We start from the raw sequence: 22,698 nt of genomic DNA on the forward strand, positions 1-22,698 counted from the left end.
TTACTGGTAGATCAGTTAACCTGCTACAAGTTTGGGGATGTAATCACACCTTTACATAAGGGCGTAAGTGTGAATTATCTCAGTTTTGAAGAATCTAAGGATGACAGTTTATGTTTTTATAAAGTTTATGTTCTAAGAAACCTAGGCATTAAAAAATACACAAAAAAGCTGTTTATATAATATCTTCCAAAACTGATTAGTTCTTCTAAATAATTATCACCTGTGACATTTTGAAATGGACAAAAATATATGTATTGGTAAGCGGATTAAACCTTCTGATGAAGACAGTCATTCTGCTCAATACTAACACGTACCGTCTTGCAAGTACTTGAAGAGTACTAAAGCTACTTACATCCATGCAAATATTAAAGGCTGCCTTTATTCCTTCAAGTGCTGCGTGATGAACCCACTAAAGTCATACACTAATGGTACAGATCACTTCACTAGTTTGGAACACTAATACTTCACACAGTGGAACTGAAAGCAACTGATCCGCCTTAAAGTGATATCAATGCTGAAGCTATTTAATAAAGGGCATTAAACAGCAGATAAAAATACTTCATCCAAATTTATAACACTGTACTTAACATGATTAAATGATTTTCCTGCCAAAATACCTATTAAAGTCAGGAGACCACAGCATGGTTACCCATTTATTTTTTTTCTTTCTGTCTTGTAAGAAATCTACCTGCTGATTGATCTTTTGCTCACAGGACACTTTTCAGCTTTTCTCTCCAAAGAATTGTTTTGTACCTCCTTATGTAGTTTCACATCACATTCTATTCTACATCAATTAGCTACCATTCAGTTCTTTACTTGATTTCTTCTGTTGCATTAGACAATTGTGAACCAAACATGAAATGGCTTGGAAAAATGGGGTAAATTGCTCTTCACAAAGGTGAGACTAGCACATTACACTTGAATTTGGGTGCATAGTCATAACATGAAAACAAATTCTTCACTAAAGGGGACCAAACCTCAGCAAAAATACACCCCCATCATAGAAAAACTAAAATCTGCTTGGATGCCTTTCAATTCACTAAACAGCACATTAGCTGTGATGTAACGCAAAAATGCAATTTCATCCTCTAACACAACTGACGTGTGACTGCTTTCCTCAATGCAGCAGCGGTGTTAGGCTAAAGAATGCACAGCTGTAAGCTGTATGCAGCCAACACGAGGCATACAGTGATCAAAAACTATTAGTGACTATATAATAGTTGTATAGTATCAATGGATACCCATTTTGAGGAGTATTAACAAATGCTCTCTTCTAATCCACAGACAGATCGTGACACATGAATTCAAACATGAATTTGAAAGCTCAGGCACCCCCCAACGCAACAGGTGGTTCTAAACTTGAATGTTCTTTTTAGAAAAAGCTTGATGATGGGCTTTAGGACGTACTCACGTCAGCTCTCCAAAAGATGAAACTGCTTTATGTCTTTACATCAAAAAGGTGATTTCTGATTCATAAATACTTTATAGTGCATCTGCTTATTCTCCTGCTACATAAAACACAGTGTTCTAGCCAACAGTGTCTAAAATCTGTCTTTACTTTTGGACAATGGTATTTTTAAGAATGTAATTGCCATGGTTTCATAAAGGTCTTACAGTATTGTACATCGGAAGACAATTCACAGGAATCTTAACAAAAAAAAAAAAGAAGAAAGTTGGAGAATTCTCGCTCTCACAAGTGCCATACCAAGGGCAATTTTCTGATAGGTTTCTTTCCAGTTTTTAAGCCAGTCAGTTCCACGACCTGATCAATTCCATGAGCTCCAACTAAAAACAATGTATCTGAGTAAGGCCACCTAGTCAGTCATTTATCAGTATGCTACCACCCACTTGAGCTGTTTTCTACACAGGAAATGCATTTCACTAAAACCAGCATTTACTTTCTTTATCCAAGGCCAATTATGCAAGTCTTTCTCAGAGAAAACTTGCAGCTAAGGGTGGGGGGGGGGAGAGAGGGAGAGGGAGAGAGAGAAAGCAATGTGAAAATAAAGATAAGGTTGCTACCTTATAAAATCAATAATGTTTATGTGGAAATACCAAACCTCTTCTTAGCTCAACAACTCTATCAGTACTCCCTTCCCTAACTCATTTTTTCCACTTGATAATAAGTTATCCAAAAATTTCTTCCAGGGGAGGGGAAAGGAGTCGTACGTTTAGAAGTCTGTCAAATACTTTTATATTATTTCACCTTATAGTGTTACTTAGAGACTTAACAAGAAAAAAAATACTTCGTAAAACCTGGGAGAATAGTAAGTTATGTCTAATTACCGTTGACACTCTCCTGACTTGAATTTCCTCCTGTTGATAAATGTTACACGGCCAATGCCTGCTGTTGTATGAGCAATGTGCTGTACTGTCCCTCAGTCTTCTTTCTGCAGACAAGAAAAAAGCAATTTTCTTTTTAGTGACTTGGCAAGCATAGAGTTTTAAGAAAAAAGGGTGCAGGAAACAGACTACATTCAATAAAACAGCAAAAGACATCAGAGAGCCAATGATTAACTCCTCTAGGGTCAGCAAATAAAACTCAAGGAAGACTCCACTGCGAAAGAACCAGAAGACCTTACACAGCCTTCTTGCACTCCTTCAGTGTGTACAGAATGCAAAACCTGACAACTGTGTAAACACTGCACGTACATTTAATGCCATATTGGCCAATGACACGCCACCGCTTAAGCTATGATCCAATTAGTGAAAGGTAACTTGAACACAATGAAGATAGTTCCCGTATGAAGCGCATTCTGTGGCAATTAAAGTGTATTTCCTTAGTTATCTACGCAATGCTCTGTTCTATATGACAATAATGATGATAAAAAAAAAAATCCATTTCCAAAAAGTACATGAATGTATCCAAATCTAAATTATCACAAACATATTTATCCTCTGGTAGGGGACATAAAAAAAGACATAAATTGTATAATCTGGAAAATACAATCAGAGTTAACTGTTACGGGGCAGAACAGCTTTATTCCAGAAACTGTTTCACTAAAGATGCTCCATCAGGAGAAGGTAATGAAGAGGTTCAGTAGTCACTGAAGCCATTCAAGATGTTGCATTTAATAATCTAAAAATCATAATCTTTTTCAAGCTACTGGATCCAGTACCAAACTCCAGTTCCTAAACCATTTGCGCAATGAGGATCATAAATTGCCTGGGTTTGGCTCTTCAAAATTAAGAAGTTTTTACAAATATTAGTCAATTCCCAATATAGTTTTTTCTCAACATAAGGCACGGGCACGTATGTTCTGCAGTTTTACTGGAAGACTGTAACGAAATCGGTGCCCTGGTAGTTCACTGAGGTAGTTTACAGACTAAGCTGGCTAACTGCACTGAGCCAGCCAGCAGAAGCTCACCGCTTCCTCCAGCAAACACAGCAGATCCATTGTTATTTTCCCCAGAAAGGTGATACTGTCTTCAAGTCACAGATGTTTCTGAAGTCACAGCCTAATAAATGTTCCTCCTGAACTACTTTTAATGAGACACAGTCCCCCCCCAAAAAAAAAGAAAAAGGAAAAAAAGCATCAGGCCCCAATGCTGGAAAAGTGAATCTTGAGCAAACGGAGGCATTTTCCACATCAATCAAGATATTGGGAACAATGGCAGATTTACATTAAGATTGAAATGGACTAAGGGCTCCGAGCCAGTGGTCTGTCTTTGCTGGTCAATACACAGAAAGGATTGTGTTAGCACCACTGAAAGAATAAATTATCGCTGCTTTTACAATAAGCTCTTCAAGAATGCAATAAAGAGTTCAGTGTGTGCTCCTCACCCAGGAATCCAAAACTTTTCAGTTAAGGTCTGGCTTGCAGCAAAGATAACAGCTGAAAACTAACCATCTTGACCTTGGTAAGCTTCATGACAACTTGCTAAAAACAGGTGAAAAAAATGAAAATGAAAAGGTTACTTCTCTGATATACACCAGCCTTGAAACCAGAGCAACCCTGAGCAACCACAATTTTAAAAACTGATAGTTCAGACCTGATCGTTTTGACACACTGCAAAATTAGAAGTGAGAAAAGTAATTTTTTTCCTAAAGCATCTTGACTGTTGCAGTATTACTAATATAGAGGTTTTTCTCATCTGCTTTCAGAGATAAATTTAAAATTCTTCTCTGATTAAATTAAATGATGACAGGAAATTAAGAAAATATGTAACTAGGGAAGACACTTTTACAATATTTTATATCAGCTTATGACTTTGAGGCAGAATATTGTAGAAGGCCTTCCCAGTTGTATATTTTCTTAAGTTACAAGCTTACTTCTGCAGTTTGACAAGAAGTCTTCCAAGTTGGGGAAATAGCAGGTCATCAAATAAAAGTGCCAGTTTCAGTCTTCCAAGCAGAAAACATGTATTTTAATTTGCTTGAAATTCACCCAAAGGGATTCCAAAACCTTTTTGAATAACGGGTGTACAAAGGGGTCTACAAATACATACACAGTACCGCTCAAACGTACTGCGTCCCCCACTGGGGGTTTGCCAAAGCCAAGCACTCTCTCTCGCGAGCAGAATGCTGGATTTTTTACTGTTTGCACAGTACATATGAAATCTTGTTTTTTTTTAAAGGACTCACCAAACCTTTCCTAAAAATAAACATAAAAGATGAAAGATTGTTGGCATGGGTGTGACAACCCACACAGTCAACATGATGCAAATGCTAGCCTCCAAAAAAACCCAAACAAAAGACCGTTAAAAGTGTTATATAGAACTTTTATATTCAACTTTGTTGCAAATTTGGTTTCAGCACAACATCAAAGAAAGATGCAGTTTGTGATCAAGGGTTGTGGCAGGAAACGCAATTGTGTAGACAAAGTTATCTTTATGCTCTCTAAAGGTGAATACACTAGGAGTTATTGCTTTAAACTATTCTAACATCCAATTCCTCAAAACCATTGGCAAGTAAAACACCGTAGTAAAATTAACTACCCAATTTTACAAACAAAAATAAGCTATCCTAATATAACAGGAATGAAAACGCCCTGCAATGTATATCTGTGCAGATACAAAGCCCAGGCAGTTGAAATTATTCCATTTCACTGTCAAAGCACCTCTTAATTGCAGCTGAGGCCAAGTTTTTCAAAAACTTGCTGCAACAATACTGAGCCTACAACCGAGCGAACAACTTGTAATAGCTTGCTCCAGGAGACATTTAAGACGGTCAATACAAGTCCTGTTTATTCACAGACTGCTGTATTAAGAATCACAAACTGAGATCCAGGATACCAGTGAACACAAAGTGGATAGCTAGGATCAAATAAATCCAATATTCTGTAAAGCTGAGTTGAAAGCAAAGAACAAATTACTCCCAGACAACAACAGCATTCCAAAACTTCCAGAGATTTGGAACACAGCAAGGTAAAAAGACCTAAAAGAGAGGACAATGTAATAGCTGGCTGTTTTTCAGCATGCATGATTACACACACAGAGCCTTGAGAAAGTCAACATCTTTCCTATTTTTTACCACCTTATCCTTTTTCACATACAAATTACATAAAACAAGGAAAGGAATGCAAGTGTGCGAAGCAACAGGGTTTTTGCTTCTTACTCACAAAGATACTGAACAAAACACAAAGTACTTTCTTTTACACTGTATATTAACTCCAAGGTCAATTTATTGGCTTAAAATACAGAGAGGATGCTTCCCTGGTTAAAATGCTAATCCGAGTCTCAGGAAATCTAGATTCAATTCCCTGCCTTACCACATACTTCCTGTGTGACCTTGGGCCATAAATATTTCGGTGCCTCAGTCTTTCCATCTGTGACTGAGATAGTATTTCCCTATTGAACCGAGTGTCATAAATACATTAGAAGAACATGAGGAATCACAGACCATAGGCGTACCTGTACCGGCCTACTGAAGAACTTATCTGCGGCAGTACTGTGTGTCAATACTCACAATTAGGCATCAGGTAAAGCAAGGAAGGACTGCCCATGTTAAACACCTAGCCACCGCAGGACAGAAAAAATATAAAATATTCAAAGAATGGCCAGAAACTGAAACATAATATAACCTCAATTATGAAAACAAATTAGCTTTACAGAAAATTTCCATCATTCCAACAAGAAGTCCGAAAAGCGAGTTTTAAAAAGAAACCAAACTCAGAAACCAGCTGAGAGTGAGCTGCTAAAGGAAGCAAATACACCTGCCAGCAACGCATTATTACCCTGTTTTCTGAGATTATTGTGATGTGCTGCGCATGATGCGCCTCAAATAAGTGGCGGCAGAGGGGCTGCTGAGGCTGGGGGCCACGAAACCCCGGAGGCTCTCCTCCAGCCCCTCCGTAGGAAAGCAACCGCCCGTCGCTGAAGTCAACAGCCTTTTGTAAGAGGCAGTAAATAGGACTGCGCTGAAAAGCAGTCACAGTAGGGTCCCCACCTTTGCTGCTGCCCCAAGGCAGAGGGGGACAAAGCAAAAGGGGGGAGGGTGAAAGATGGTCACCACCCAAACAGTGGATGACAGGACTGACCTCCCCCTGCCCCGACCCCAGGAGGAGCTGGGGGAGGTGTCTGGTACTGGAGCTGCTGATCAGCCAAGGGGAACAACTCGAAGGCTACGTGGCATTTGCAGGCAGCAGCTCCGGCTGCCGAGGAGGGAGAACGGGGGGGGGGGGGGGGGGGGGGCGTGGGGGTGGCGGCGAGGGGGAAGCTAGGGGACACACACACGACTTCAGATCTCAACCCCCTCTCCCCAAAGAAAGAGAAGAAAAAGGAGAGGAAGGAAAAAGAGAGGGACGGGGAATCTGTGCGGTGGGGAGAGGAGCGGGAACAGGCAGAGGGAAGAGCGAGTCCGGGGAGCTCGCTGGCATTAACCCCAGCCGGGGAGGCACCGCGGGGGGGGCTCGCTGAAACACAGCCGAGAGACCCCCGCCCTGCCAGCGGCACCGCCGCCCCTCCCGGCCCCGCAGCCCTCCGCCCCCCCCCCCCGCCAGGAGCGGCCCCCCCGCACCCCACCACCACCCGAGACAACCCCCCCCCCCCCCCCCCCCGGCTCTCCCGGGCAGCCCCCCACCCCAGCGCCCTGTGGGGCAGCCCACCCGTGCAGCCCCTCTCCTGCCCCAGACGCCGGGCTCCCCCCCCCAGCAACGCCCGCCCCATACCCCGGGCTTCTCCCCTCAATCGCCCCCTCAACACCCCGCCCGGTCCCACACGGCAGCCCCCCCCCCCCCCCCCGCCCTCGGCCCGCCGTCCCGCACCCCGCCGCCTCCCGCCACAGACGGGCCGGCATCCCGCCGCCTTCCCCCGCCAGCCCCGCCTCGGCGGGCTCGGCTCCGCTCCGCTCCCCGCCGCCGCCGGCGGGTCCAGCCGGCCGCCAGCTCCTGGCACTGCCCACCGCGCCTTGGGTGGGGAGCGCCGCTCTCCCCCGGGCCCGGCCCCGCCGCCCTCTCCCGCCCGCCCCGAGGAGGGAACGGGAGGGGGCAGAGGGAGCCCACGGCGGCGACCCCCGTCCCGGGGGCCCCGCGGCAGAACTGACCGTGCGCGGCGCCGCAGCCCCTGCCTCAACCCCGGCGCTGCCGACCGCCAACCGACCGTTCCGCCATGATGGAATGCGGGCACTGCGCCTGCGCCGCCGCCGGCCGGGGGCGGGCGGGCGCGCCAACCACAGGCCGGGCCGATCTTCGTCTTTCAGACACCCGTTCCCCGCGAAAAGAGGCGCGGGGGGGCGGCGGGGGAGCCCGCAGGTGGCTGGAAGGCCCGGGTCGGGCGGTAGCTCGCGGCCCGGGTCCCCGACGGTGGAAGCAGGGCTGGGGGGCAAGGGAGGGGACACGGCTTTTCAAGGTTGAGGTGGCTCCCAGTAGAGACAAAGGTGCCACAGCGACCAGAGTGGGTGGGTGGGTGACCAGCACCCACCATCCCGCCATGATGGAGGCCTGGGCCATGTCCCCTGAGGTGTCCCTTGGCCTGCAGCCCCTGCCGGGCCCTGTCCCTCTGCGGACGGAGCTGGTGGCACCTGATGGCGAGTGTCCTGCCCGTCACCCAATGGCACAGCCAGCACTGTTGCCTGTGCTCCGGCCATGACACACAAACCCATGCCCAGCTCTGGCCGGGGGGTCTGTGGCCTCCGCCCCCATCACGCCCAAACCAGGACAAATGTGTTTTATATATTTTACACATTTCATCTCCCCCCCAACTTAAGGGGTTAGATGGGTCACAGCAAGTTCAAAGACAAAAGGCCCGGACTCTAGTGCTGTGTAATAATAGAAAAAGCATTAATGCTGTCGCCCGTAAGAAATGAGGGTAATTAAGCCAACTGTTCAAGGCGAAGGAGGTGGCAAGATTTCGCTCCCAGCTTGTCCGAATGAGGAGCCAGGTATCCCAACGAGCAGCTCCCTTCCTCATGGCCACCCTCACCCATCCTCAGAGCATCCCGAGCCCTCGGGGGTACCGAGCCCCCCTGCTCCGAAAAGGACGAAGGGCAGGGGCTGAAGAAACCCAGCACTGGCTGAAGAGCGTCTATGGCACATCCATGTCCTCTGGCTTCTCTTCAGCTTATTTCCACTGGACAGTTTGTACCGATGCATTTCCATTAACGTGTTTTAAGCAAGTTTGAGGCACTTTTTTTTCTTTTTTTTTTTTAAAAGCTGTGGTTTAAGGGATATTTTGTGCACAGCATGGGTCTCCGCTTCTGTGTGGATGCAGAATAAACGTGACAGCTGTGCTCTTACACAAGCTCCACGTAAATTGTGGATCACAGCAGTTTGGAAGAAAAAGGTCAAACTCAGCGTTTATAGGCAAGCTATATAATATACATACAAAAAACCTAACCTTTTAAAATGAATATCCATGTGTTTACCCCTGGACTGATCTTAGATGTATTTTTAATGAATATAGGAAGTTTTATAATGAATAGAAGAAATTGTTCTTTTATGTCACATAATTTCTCTCTGGAGACTACTGGAAGTGGTTGATTTGCCGTGCTGAACAACCTATGCTAAACAGGACTAAAATAAATTCCCATCCATCTTTTTAAATAAGCAAGCAGTGTTAAGGAAGGCCAGAGGTGGTGTCTGCTGAATTTCTAGGTGACTAATAACTTACCCTGTTAAATAAATGCCAGAAAAACATTCAGTGTAAATTTACAATTCATATTACTCATATTGGCCCATAATACGAGCAATGTATTCTCTGCAACTTGTTAGCAAACAGTGAAAGAACAGATAAAATCATCCTCTGATTGCATCTGTGCATTTGGCAGTTGCTGAAGTGTTGTCCCTTTCTTCTCTTTTGTTGTATTTGATCATCCAGCTATTACAAGACTTCACTAACGTTTTTTAATTTTACATTTGTTTCACATTTGTTTTAGGGAGAAAACAAGCAAATGCTATCATTATGCCTTAGCATCACTGTAAATGTACATTTGGTGCAGAATAACGCTGATAGTGCGTTAAAAGATGGCTTTTGCAAGGAGCCCATTACCTTTTTATTCTCCGATCGCTTTTGTCACCCCTATTTATTTAAGCTTCTGAACGCATACGAGAGCTTCTTTGTCTGAACAGCTCGTTGCAATACCCTTTGCGATCCGAAAAGCACAATTGGGTAGCTGGATCAATGGCCAGTTCCAGGTGGAGAGAGAAGGGGAAACCTTTTCCTCTTAACAAGATAATTGGCAAAATCTCTGTCACGGTCCCTGCACTGAAATTTCCTCTTCTTTCCACCTCTTCCGCAAGTTTTACTGCACACATGTGACTACTGCCTGATTCTGGTACAGAAAAGCAGCAGCTCCTACTTTTGCCCTGCGGAATAGAGTGGATCAGCACATTACATGTTCTGTTATAGTTGAAAAGAAATTAATAATTCAGCATGCTAATAAAATAGATTGAAAACTTCAGAAAAACATTCAGAGGAAAAAAAAAGCTGCTTCTCTGTTTTGAGTCACGTCTTTCTTTTGTCACTAATGCTTAGCTTTTTATTTCACTGACAATTCTGAAATGAAATTCTTTAATTCCAGCTCAGAATTAAGGCTCGGGAACACTCCAGAAAAGGTAGGAGACAAGTCCAGCACAGGACTCAGTGAATACTGACCTGCTTTCTGCATTATTGGGCTCTAGGAACAAAAGGTTGGTTAATCATTTCACCTTTGAGAGAATTCCTGGAATCTTCAGCACTCCATCTCAGGAATCTTATAACTCCACAGGCTCTAACTAATCTGCAGCGAAGCGTATCTAGCGCCCCGGGGATTTCATTTCTGAAGTGAAATATTTCTACTTAATTTTGGGGAGATCCTCTGAAAGAGAGCCATCAGGATGCGATTTGGAGATTTGAAATACATTGCATTAAATGACTGTTGCTGCTGAAGGCAGCGATTCAAGGACTATTTTGACTTCGCAGGCTCGGTATTTATTCATTGCCAGCTAAACCTTAAAAGTTATGACTAGTGGTGTTGTGTGATATACGGAGGTCTGATTCCCCGTCATGAGCATACTGTGTCTGATACCCAGAATAAAGAAGGTCTTCGGGGGTGAATGCTGAGCATTCTTTGCACTGAAGGCTGTAGGACCTCCCAGCTTTGATTATTACAAGAATTCCTTTGTAGGTAATAGTGCAGTATTTTAGCACTCAGAAAAATCCTTTTCCTTTCCCTCCTTTCGTTAAATAATTTTTTCTCCCCCTTAATTTTCCATTCTAAATATACTTTATATCCTAGCAAGGTATTCACTGGTAATTCTAGCAAACATGAGATCTGATGGAAAAGCTTACAGAGTCGTAGCTAGTTGCTAGTGAGACTTAGGATGAAAGATCTAAAAACTGCCCACATTCCACAAGCTCCAGGGCTCCTTTAAAACCAAAATTGCTTCAAGTACAAGAACTATTCCCACACCGTGGAAAATTAATGACCGAACGTTTGCTGCCTACATCCTACATTCAGATTGCTATGGGATGACATTAAGGGAAATTTTTTTTTTTTTTCAGCTGAAACTGGAAATCATACGGCCAGTCAGTGAGGCTGAAGGCACATAGGCGGGTTGTTCCAGATGGCAAAGCTGTACAGAAGAAATATTTGGCAGGAGCAGCATGGTGACCAAACTGCCTGGAAAGAAGGCCCTGGTTAGATGGGTCAGAAATTACAGAAGAGCGTGGAACCAGTCTGAGGGGAGCTTCAACTGTATTTTGAAATTCCTGGAGAGCCAGAAGGACTCTGCAAGGACAGTGGTGACGCCAGGTTTCCCCACACGAAGGCAGACAATGCTCATCTCGAGTCGCTGCATTAGAAAATAGTTGGATTTTGAGGAAATGATCGCCCAGGCTGTCCGTTCAGTCTAGGGAGGAAGGGGAGAGAGGCACACACACCAGTGACAGCAGGTCAGGGGGTGGATCTGGGCCTGGGAAGAAGGAATTAAAAATAGCAGAATATAAGATCAGAGAACATTCGGAGAAAGGAAAAGGAAAGAGAAAAGAAACAGCTAAAATGAGAAGTGGAAATGAGTCAGGAGGGAGGGAAGAGAGCACAAATGGGAAGAAATCTGCGCTTATAAAGGAAAGGCAGTCTCTAGAATGGAAAAGGAGAGTTAAGGAGAGTCCGTCTTAACAAAACAATGGTAAGAAGCAGTGCCAAAACCACGCTTATTCTTCCATTAGAAAAGTTTGAATTGTAATGTCTGCTTTTTTCTTTGCTAATCTGACAGCTCTAGGTGAGTTAATAAAAAAAAAAGGGGAGGGGGGAGGAAGAAGTAAAATGCTAAAGAAATGGAAAAGCCTTTGATAAGAAAGGGGTGAAAAGAGAGATAAGAGGAATATTACAATTACAACATATTGCAGTCTGAACATGGGCAGGGAGGTTGCTGAAAGGCTTGGGATAACCAAAACCTGCCGCTTCCAGCTGGACACAGTAAATACCTGGATGCACAAAACCCCCCCCAAACCAACAACCTGCTTATCATGATGATTAGCAGCTGCTCTGGATTTCTAGTTCCAACCCATAATAAACCCAGGCTTTTTTCCATGCTTGGCAATAACAATGATGATTATGGTTATTTTAACTAGTGTCTAGCACAGCCTCCCATCTCTTGAATTCATTAGGACCTGCAAATGAGGTCTTGGAACACATTTGCTTCATTTTCTTTTGATTATATACAAAATACTGTTGTGTACACTTTAGGAGGGACCGAGGCAAGGCAACCTGGCAAACAAACTTTTATCAAACAGCACTTTGTTGGAAGCTTATGCACTTAGATCGTCAAAAGTAAACAGCATATACTGGAGCAGATTTTCCACCAGTATGTATTGGCGTTGCTCCATCCACCCCAGTGGAAAGAGGAGTGTTTTCTCCAGCTGAGGCTCTGGCCCACCGAGAGCAAACCCGCACTCTGTGCTGTATATTTTGAAAGAAGCACAATGGGAGAAGCCTGTAGGGCGTCGGGAGTTTCCCTTGCAGGTAGATGAAACGTGCCCGCTGTTCTGCGAGCACAGGGACACTCATCCTGATTCCAGAGAATTTACTGTTTCTTTGCCATTGAACCCCAGAATCAAGTCATCACCAGCAGAAATGATTTAACGTTGATCAACGCTATCTATACAAATAGACGATACCATCAGAGGCCCTGAATTATACCAGAACTCAGCTCCACGCTCCGTGTAGTTTTGTCCACTATGTCATGAAAAACTGATGCCATTTTAAGTGAAGAAATTAAACCAGGCTTGGAGATTTGTTTTTGAGCCCAGTGACATTCACAGTACTTTCTGCCCTCTCAGTGGGCACGGTGGTTTATGTTCCCGGTACGACTGGAACAGCAGTAATCTTACAGAAGAAAGAGAGGCATTTTACAAAGAAAGACGACAGGTTCTTGTCGTCAGTATGGCCAGGCCAGAATAGATTGGCAGAGAAGTTTGGCAGGTGATGGAGATGCAGACAGATGTCTCATTTTGCCGTCTGTGCTTCTTTCTCCAAGCAGGACCCACAACCCCTCCGTGGTACCTCTCCCAGTGAGCCCACCGCTCCAGACCAGCAACGCCTTCCATGGAAGTTCTCCCATGAATCCCCCATGAACTCGCCGACTATCATCACTGGATCTGCAATGCTGTTAGTACAAAGTAATGATAAAAGTGCAAAACAAAAGCCCTCCGCAACCCACAACAAACATACCTTGTGTTTATGGCTGCTGTAAGTGGCAAGGGATGAAGTTCAGTGCCTGGGTAGTTTGCACTTTGCACAGAACATCTGTTTTACGATTCTTTCTCTCACTTATTATACGGCGCAGGCTGGGTGCAAACACCGCGTGTCCTGACCTAGAGCTGCACCCGCATCTTCCTTCGCCCCAGCCTTCAGGTTTGACTGAATTCATCGGGAAACGCCACGGGGTCTATTAGGAAAAGTGAATTAAACCCTGGGTTGTTGCTGCAGCCCTGCTGCCGACCTCTCTGTGTGCGAGGAGAAGCTAAGCTCGCCCTTGTCACCCACACCGGGAGCAGGGGCAGCCGGGGGAGCGCTGCCAGAGGATGCCTGTAAAGAACAACAGAGGATGCCAGGGAGCACCGAAAGACAGCACGACGTCTCCAGAGCTCGGCACAGGCTGCCGATCAGCCGTGGCAAACTAATCGCACTCCGGCTGCTTTTGAAATGAAGGGGAAAAGCGGCTGGAAGGGCCTCTTCAGAGCCGGGAGGATCCCTGGAGGCTGAAGGTGCTGGGAGCGTTCGTCTGCCTGGCCCTCTGCATCCAAATGGCTGCCTGCTTATATTTATCAGCAGCTCTGACTCCTTGCTGAACTTGTCGCTTGTAATTAATGCATTAACGTCTGCTCTTTGCTGAGCCACGAGAGTCCGGGAGCAAGCGCTGTTTGTCACAGGGCTCGTAGTGACCAGTCCCGGTGGCTCTGCAGAGCCTTGGAGAAGTGCTCCAAGCGTAGGAGCTGCTTGGCCTTCTGGCCAGGGGACCATGGCAGCCTCCAGCGCTCCTTTGCCACCCAGCTGGCTGCCACAGCCCCGAGCACCAGCGCTTTCCTCATCGGAAAGCCTGGAGTGGGGCGGTCATCGCTCACTTCTCTTGGCCCGGCCTGGAGCGGCTGCTCTCCTGCGGCACTGCCACGGGAGGAGATGGCCGTGAGACACCTGCCTGGTCTCTCCCACACACCTTCCCCACCTTCTGCAAGGTCTTTCTGCTCAGTTCCTCCTCAAATTATTCAGCAGGGGCCCAGACAGGAATCAAATATCGCAATTCAGTCTAATTCCAAACACTAGCTGTGTTTACCCATAAATTTATAACTCTTCCCCCAAGCCAAGAAGCAAACAAAAAAAAATCAAACCCAAACAGGCTGAAGAACTCTGTGCCCCAACAAAGCGCCGGGAAGAGGCAGGTCCAAGCAAGTGCCGGGGGAAGTGGACGCAACGTGGCATCGTACCTTTTGCTCCAGAGCAAAAAAAAATATGGCTGAAGGAAATGGTGGTCTCCTTGCAAAAGGCTTCTCCTCGCAGAAGGGAGCCCATCATGGCCTTGTTCCCTGGGTTTGCAGCATCCCCAGAGCAGATGGGAGATGCGGTGGTCACTTCAGTGGTGGGAAGGCTCAGGCTCTGAGGAGCTGGAGCGGAGTCATCGCTCCCAAGATAAACAGACAGGCAGTTCCTCAGCTGAGCTGGTGGCAGTGCCAGCGGAGCCATGTCAGGTCTGCTCGCCTGGCCCGATGTGAACGTAGGCATCAGAGTAAGCAATGAGAGTAGCTGGATCCTCAGAAAGGCTCAAAACAACCGTCATTTAAACAATGCTAGAGCTAAAGGATGATTGTCCTCGCTCTAGTGAAAAAAGGAGAAAGCCAAATTGAGTTCACCGCTAGCTCTTACAAACTCAACTGAAAACGTTTGAGAAAACCATCATCAACGCACTTCGTTGTTGCCTTGCACCAGGAGGAAATGTGCAAGATGGCGAAGCACCAGGCTCTTGTGTTTTTATCCCAGAGACGGGGGATTTGGAAGGAGCGGGTTCGCCCCCTGGGCTCAGCGGGGCAGGGGCTCGTTTCCCACTCCATGGAACTCAGCTGCCAAGGGTCTGCGGAGAGGGAGGGCGAAGCATCAGAGCCCGTTTCCGAAGAGCAGAGGGGAGGGGAAGGGCAAAAAGGAAAGCAAGCAAGCAGAATAAATCTGAATTGTAACAAAGTTATAGTCTGCATTGAAATTTCCACATTTGGAATTGATTTTTTTTCCATCAGACAAAAAGGCTGAGACTTTAGTTGTTGAAACACTGATCTTTTTGGTTTTTTTTTAAACTTGTTCTAAATGTCATATCTGGATGAGCTGCAGGTGAAACATCAGCAATAAAGGGCTGATGCAATCTGACAATATTTTCCTGTCAAGCGTAATGTGATGCTCTTCCCTTTGTTTGCGTTGTTTTCTTCCCTGCTGTGCGTGTGGTGCAGGTTTCCCACCTTCATCAGCTGATGCGGGTTCACCCATTTTTCTGGCTGCTGCCCATTTTCTAACTCCCCCCTCTTCACATTTAGGGAGTAAAAACTGTCTCCCTCGTGGCATCACGTCAGCACCGAAGTTTCAGTTTAACGACGTAGACAAAGGGTTTTATTTGCATCCCCTGAGCTGGGTGTGCTGGGAGCGAACGAAGCTGCAGCACCTTCGTGAAAAACTGCTCGCCTGCGCTCAGCCATCTCCCTGCTCTGTTTTAACATGGGTTTGCAATTGTTTCACTTGATTTCTCCATTGTCTTTCTTCAGAGCACTATTTCTTTCCTATCTGGCATGTTCTTCACTGTCCCCAAACAACCTCTTTTACTTGCTCTCTCCTACAATAACCCCATTCCTCGTTATTGTTTCCATTCCCTTTTTTGCTTTTTTGCCTTTTTTTTTTTTTTTTTTTCCCCCACTTGATGGAGGCCTGAGGGCCCCTGCTCTGTGTCGGGGGTTCCTCTTCCAGCCCCAGCACTCGGCAGACGTCGGAGCTGGAGCACCGTCTCCTTTGCGTGGTGTTGGTGTCGGTATGGCTGCGGTAAAGGCTCGCCGTGCTCCCCGACGAGCATTTTCTATCTGCCTGGCCAGAGCATACGTAATCTATCAAAGTGCAGAGCAGAGATGAATCGGGTCTTTGATGCAAATAAGAAGCAGCCACATGGCATGAAGCATTTGGGAGCACTTCAGGCTAAAAAGGGGGGAAAAAAAAACCCCAAAAACAGAAAAAGAAAAAGATGCAGCTGTGAAGAATACAAATATTGGCTCCTTAAGGAAACCTCCATATTGTATCCGTTATTGCAATCTACGTATTTGCTCAGGGCTAATGCTCTCCATTTTGAGATCGTCATGGATCTAGTTTCCCATCCTCAGAGAGCAGACGAGAAGGTCTGAGCAGCAATATTCTGCGTGAGGTAGCTGCATAAGGAGTCTTTCTCTGCTGTCTGGCTGACAGCGCTGATTGCTGTGTGAGAGAACCTGCTATTAAAATGAATAAGGACCCTTTTGTGCATGAGAAAGCAGAAAAAAAATGAAAAAAAAAAAAAATTGGCCTCTTCCCACCTTCCCCATCTTGCTATGAAAGAAAAGATCTGCAGTGCCTTCCCCGCTGCAGCTACTGTGAGTGCGGTGCAGTGGGGGCTGCTGCAAGAGGGGAGGTTTTACACAGCCCTTCCAAAAGCTCCTTCGCAGAGACATGGAGCTCTCGCTTTCCCGAGTTCCCTGCAAAAGCCGTGCTCTGGAGATGGGGCTGGCGGCTCCGCAGGCTGCGAGCGAGGCCCCGAGCAGCTGCCAGCTGAGGTCCTCCATCGGCATCGACGCGGGGCTCCGCTCCGACGCTCCAGCAGTGAATTTTCCCATCATCTGCGAGCAAAGCAGAAGAAAGCAAGCGAGGTGTAAGCAGCTTCACAGCAACAGTGCCGCCAGCATGCCCTGAAGATGCCGTCGTGCCTGGAGCGCGGCTGGGCAATGCTTCTGGTTGCCACCACGGTCTCGCTGGTGGTGAGCTCAGGATGAACATTTCTGCTGGCGAAAGGTGGCTGAGAGTGGCCCGGTGTTGGGCACTGCCTCGCTTCTTCATTTACATGCCGGGAATAACAGTCGGTCCCTGCTTAATGGGGAAGTTACCAGCCCAAGTTCTTCAGAGGTTACTCTTTTGCTGTGATAATGGGGGGGAGACAAGTACGGCAGCGATGGAGGACAGTTTTCTGTTCGAGCTGTAAGAGAGGGGTGATAAGCTGCTGTCTGCCAGGAACTGATTTGAGACCCCTGAGCCAAATGCTCCTCTGCTCTCGAGAGGGGCAAGTCAGCCAAACCCCACAGACAGACTGAGAGTTGGGGGGGTTCAGCCTGGGGAAGAGAAGGCTCCGGGGAGACCTTAGAGCCCCTGCCAGAACCTAAAGGGGCTACAAGAAAGCTGGGGAGGGGCTGTTTGCAAGGGCATGTAGCGACAGGACGAGGGGCAATGGCCTTAAACTAGAGCAGGGCAGGTTTAGATCAGACATCAGGAAGAAGTTCTTTACACTGAGGGTGGTGAGACACTGGCCCAGGTTGCCCAGAGAGCGGGTGGAGGCCCCATCCCTGGAGACATTCAAGGCCAGGCCGGATGAGGCTCTGAGCAACCTGATCTAGTTGAAGATGTCCCTGCTCCCTGCAGGGGGGTTGCACTGGATGGCCTTTAGATGTCCCTTCCAACCCAACACATTCTATGAGTCTATGATTCTATGAGTCTATGATTCTATGAGATGAGCATCGTCCTGGCCACCACGCAGCTATGGAGGTCCCACATCACAGCTGGTGCCAGCAGCACTCTCCATTGAACCCAGCAAAATTGAAAAGTTTTGCTTTGCATCCCACTTACAGCTCATTCCGTATGATGCTGGGGAAAGGAGCATCGCGGACTGTGAAAGGCGTGAGGGAGGAGACCTGAGAGCAGATTCCCTGCAACACAGTGTCACAGCCTGAACTACCGTAGTGTCTATTCCAGCCGGTTCTCTAAAAGCAAAAGCACGGAGCACATATTTGAGAGAACTACAGGACTCTTGTTTCATAAAAAAATAATGAAGCAATATGCTTTTCACTTCCCCTCTTTGCAGTTACTTCAGCCTTTCTCCCCAAATGGCACTGGCTGGGTGCCGCGGCAGCAGCATGGGGTGCGCAGAGAAGGGTAAAACATGCCCAAGGCTGGCTTTTTGACACAGCGTCACTCAACGAGGCTTGCTAGTCCCCTGTCTTATTAAAGATTGCGTGGCCAAGGCTTTAAAATCCTCCTTCTGATGGACGAAATGCTGCCGGTGCCTCCCAAGGGGAACCTGATAACGTTTCCTGACCCCTTATGTCTTTGGGCGAGGGGGAGAGAAAATATCTTGCCAACACTGGGGTTTATTGCTCCCATACAGTGGAGCTGCCTTTTCACCGCTGTCCTTGCATAAGTAGGTTTGTATTTATATATAGAATATAGCAAAAAAAATCATAAAAGCCATGAATATTTAAACATAGATCCCTTCATCCAGAAGGAGTCTAAACTGCGTTCTTGCAAGCTGGGATAGTAAAGGCGATGCTGTTCCGCGGTGTTTCTGCGCTGAACTTAAAGCCCCTGAAGTTTAACATAAAAGAAAAAGAAACAAACAAATCCCCCAATTTACTATTTTCTCAAACAGCCCCAAATCTCCTCCTTCTCCCAACAGCCCCGGGCGAGTGCAGCATGGATGGTTTGTATTGACATAATCTTGTAGGCTGGATAAAGAGCTGGTAATTGGTAAAGATTTCCATTTTCTAGGGAAACCAGGGGTTGAAGAACTTAACGCATTTTTTGTGTGTAATCGAATTAAATTTGGGATTGAAACTTCAGCTGTTGGGCTTCTCTGGTCTGAATTCTTGATTAATTCTCAGCTTTACCTTCTCATTGTGACTATTATCGTTTTTTCTGGGGGGTAGTGGGGTGGTTGAACAACTTCCTTCTGTTTGCTGCCCAAAGAATACTTCGGTTAGATGAAGCAGGCGAGATACCCCAATGAAAATCAAGAGGTTCCTTGCAGACGGCCTGGACACAGCAATGACGCTTTGCTCCTTTCTGTCTGCCTTGATGCAGGAGGACTATCACAGAGAAAGCTTTTCTGGCTAATACCCTGCATTTCTACTTTTTTCCCCTTGCAACTATCAATTAGCTCTCACAACTTCCTTCTAACGAAGAAGAGTCACTTTACCAACGCAACGTGCCCTTCATGAGCATGAAGTGTAACCGGTATCTCTTGCTACAGCATTCCTCGTTAGAGGAACAGCCAGTAGAAATAAACAGGGGAAAATCAAAATATATAACCCTGCTGCAGGGCCAGCGGCCTTGGGGGAGGCCAGGAGCCCAGGCACTGGAAGCTGGTGAGATCGGTGCCTTTATATTTATGAAAAGTCGGTGTAATAGCGAATGTTGGCAAGGAGCTGGGGTTATTTCAGCAGAAGAACTTCCCACCACAGGAGAGGGTCACTGTACTTCGAAATTTCATTTGGGCGGATGCCACGGCTGAACCATTGGTGCTGCTTTCTACGGCTGTCGATTCTCCTGCCCCGCGCTGACCTGCTGCGGTGTCCTCTGCCACCGACCAGCCGGCAACGCAGCGCCTGCAACGATGCACCGTGGACATTTGCTGACCCTCAGAACAACCCCAAATGGTAATGATTCGTTTTAGTTTTAATTGCAGTGAATGAAAACTCTACGCGCAGCTGGGTACGAGCGGCGCAATTCAGATTTGAAGAGGCTCCTGCTAAAAGTGCCCAGGACCTCGGGATGTGCAGACCTGCCCCTAGGGCTTTGGCAACCATTTCTCAGTGCTTCTGTTTTATTAGGTCACATCCCCAAGGCCTGTTTTTCCTACCACAGGATATGATTAACCCTGACCGGAGTCATCGCGCTGCAGATGACTTTTCCCGAAGCAGAAAATCCACCTGAATTCAGCACAACGCCTCTGCCCCCTCCTCGAGTCCCGCTCAGCGTGGGAGCAAGCAGACCACGTGCATGGATCTTCTCTGGGGCAGGTCTTCTGGGCCACCTCGTGCCGGGGGCTGGACCGCGCACGCAGAGCCTCGCTGGTCTCCTTTGCCCAGGTAGGGAGCAGGGTGCTGCCCCAGAGTCAGCCTGGAGCTGGGGACCACGAGCTCTCCTGTGCAGGGTGGGGATGCTGCTCTAGGTCTGTGTGGGACCTGCAGCGATGCCCTTCCCACCTGAGCACCCAAAAAAGGTCGAAGAGGAACGTAATGTGCGCTGGCAGCCCAGAAAGACAACCACATGCTGGGCTGCATCAAAATAAAGTGTGGCCAGCAGGTCGAGGGAGGGCATTCTGCCCCTCTGCTCCGCTCTGGGGAGACCCCACCTGCAGTGCTGTCTCCAGCTCTGGGGCCCTCAGCAGAAGAAGGACACAGACCTGCTGGAGCAGGTCCAACGGAGGCCACGAAGATGCTGGGAGGGCTGGAGCCCCTCTGCTGTGAGGACAGGCTGAGAGAGCTGGGGGGGTTCAGCCTGGAGAAGAGAAGGCTCCGGGGAGACCTTAGAGCCCCTGCCAGTCCCTAAAGGGGCTCCAGGAAAGCTGGGGAGGGGCTGTGGATCAGGGAGTGGAGCGATAGGATGAGGGGGAATGGTTTTAAACCGAGAGAGGTTGGATATAGATGAGACATGAGGAAGAAATCCTTTGCTGTGAGGGTGGTGAGCCCCTGGCCCAGGTTGCCCAGAGAAGCTGTGGCTGCCCCATCCCTGGAGGGGTTCAAGGCCAGGTTGGACGGGGCTTGGAGCAACCTGGTCTGGTGGGAGGTGTCCCTGCCCAGGGCAGGGGGTGGCACTGGATGATGTTTAAGGTCCCTTCCAACCCAAACCATTCTGTGATTCTATAAACCAGCTCTAAAGGTCTGCGAACCTCTGGCACAGTAAGTCAGGGTGATGAAGGACATGGAGGCATGTGGGAGGAGACGCTGCTGACAGGAGGCAGAGGCTCAAGGCCAATTCTGGGGAACTTCTCATTCCATTTTCCTTGAAAAACAGCGGTGAAAGGGCACTGTAGCATTTTTCAGCCCTCACTCACGTAAGCGGCGTGTGCTCGTCCCGCCAGCAGCCTTCCTGCTGTGAGTAACGTGGAAGGAGAAAAGGGCAGAGAGTAGGGACTGTCTCGTTTCAGCTGGTTACTCAGAAAGGAAGTAAAGCCTCGGCTGATTCCTGGGATAGATGCAATTCTTCAACGGAGTTAGGCCACACACTTGCCTTTCGCAATTAACTGCTCGCCAGAGCGAGCGGCTCTCGAGTCAGCCCTTTGCAGGACCCCTGGCACGGGCTTGGTAGGCAAAGTATCTGCAGAAACCTCCTGCCTTGTGCTCAGAGCGATTCCCAAAATGGTTACACAGGGCAACGCTGTGCCTTTTGCCCTTGATCCCACAAGGCGTTATCTGGGGGGGGAGGGATGGTGGTGTCGCAGGGACTGCGTTGGAGCCTTGTTGAAGTTAAACTCCAGCAGAGCATCCCAGAGACGCGCTCCTCACAAATAAAGGGACTTCAAGGGGCTGAACCGAAAACAAACTCTGTTTAGTCTCCAACGTCCCTTTCAGAGACACGCAGCAGCAATCCTGGAAGCAGAGTTTTTATTAATGACCAAAATAGGGTGTTTTTGCTACCTCCTCCCTTTTATCCGCCCCCCCCCCCCCCCCCCCCCAAACCTGGTGAAAATCCATCTGGAATATATTATTAAACTAACAAAGGGTCCTCGCTTTGCTCCAAGAGCAGCCTGGCTTCCTCTGAAGCGTGAGGAGCCGCATTGACAGGAAAGAAACAGGCACATTTCACCCTCAAGTGAAGTTTGCAAATACTCCAAATATTTGTTTGTACGTGTGGCGGCTCACAGCGCTGACATTAATCGTTTGGGAGAAGCGGGGCTGCGTTCCCAATCTTGCCAACCCGTGCGCCGGGAGATGGGTTTGTAAGCCCTGTTCATCCCTCAGGTTTGCTTTCAGTAGCGTTTCTAAGACATTTTGTTGCTCGCAGTGATGGGATTTTAGTATCTATCTGATGTACTTTCCTTCATTTTTGCTGCTTATTTTTTTCCCCTAGTAATCAGGTCATACCCTCCGCTGCCGTAGGTGAAGGATAAAGAGCCCAGTGTTTCTCCCTCCTGCCATATGGAAGAAGTCCCTCTTCTAATGTCAGACCGCAGTGGAAGTGGGGGGAAAAAAAGCGCTAAATTAGGATTCAGCATGAGAATTAGCTCCTGCTAAGGGACCGGCAGCCTCTCGGTGCACAGACCCCTGTTGCAGCTGGTGGGGGGGATTGAGGGGGTGGGAGATACCCCGTGGGCTGCATCGACCCCTTGCACCGAGCCCCTCCAGCCCCAAAATACATGCCCAGGCTCCCGCGGGTAGTGGGGGCAGAAAGGACCTTGCTCAGAGCAGGAAATCTCTCTTTACTGCCAGTGCTTGGAGTTTATTGCTTGTGAAGCTGAAGGCTTGCTCGCTTCTCACATCCCGCCAGTGTTTTAGACGAAGACGCTTCATACAGAATAAGGGTGGTTAGGTCTTAGGCGTAGTTCCTGAATTTCCCAGCCTGCGGCGTTGGAATTTGGCCCCGTAGCAGGCAAAAAATGGTGTGGAGTTAAAAAACCCAAACGGCAACTTGTTTTAGCATCACAAGCATCAAAAAAGGAAATATTTTTACAGCCCGAGGAAAGAAGACCACTGAAGGTTTGTAAACAAGATAGACATGCCATGGAGTGCTAGAAATATGGCTTCATCTTCTGTGATTTATAGTGTGTTCAAGCATACTATAAATAATGGAAAACTCCT

General features: G+C 47.5%; 1 protein-coding gene across 2 annotated transcripts in view; it reads right to left on the bottom strand.

Moving 5' to 3' along the window:
- Positions 1-7,603, bottom strand: part of LOC128914769 (fibronectin type-III domain-containing protein 3a-like) — a 48,370-nt gene extending 40,767 nt beyond the window's left edge. The window contains exons 1-2 of one of the 2 annotated variants that reach the window (XM_054214305.1): positions 7,484-7,603; positions 2,287-2,390 (exon numbers count right to left, since the gene is read on the bottom strand). The gene's annotated coding sequence lies outside the window, so the exon portion shown is untranslated. The remainder of the gene's footprint in view (positions 1-2,286; positions 2,391-7,483) is intronic. The other variant, XM_054214306.1, reaches the window with a different exon arrangement.
- Positions 7,604-22,698: the final 15,095 nt, after the last annotated feature.

The sequence above is a fragment of the Rissa tridactyla genome, chromosome 9 (genome assembly GCF_028500815.1).
Source record: "Rissa tridactyla isolate bRisTri1 chromosome 9, bRisTri1.patW.cur.20221130, whole genome shotgun sequence".
Taxonomy (NCBI): Eukaryota; Metazoa; Chordata; class Aves; order Charadriiformes; family Laridae; genus Rissa; species Rissa tridactyla.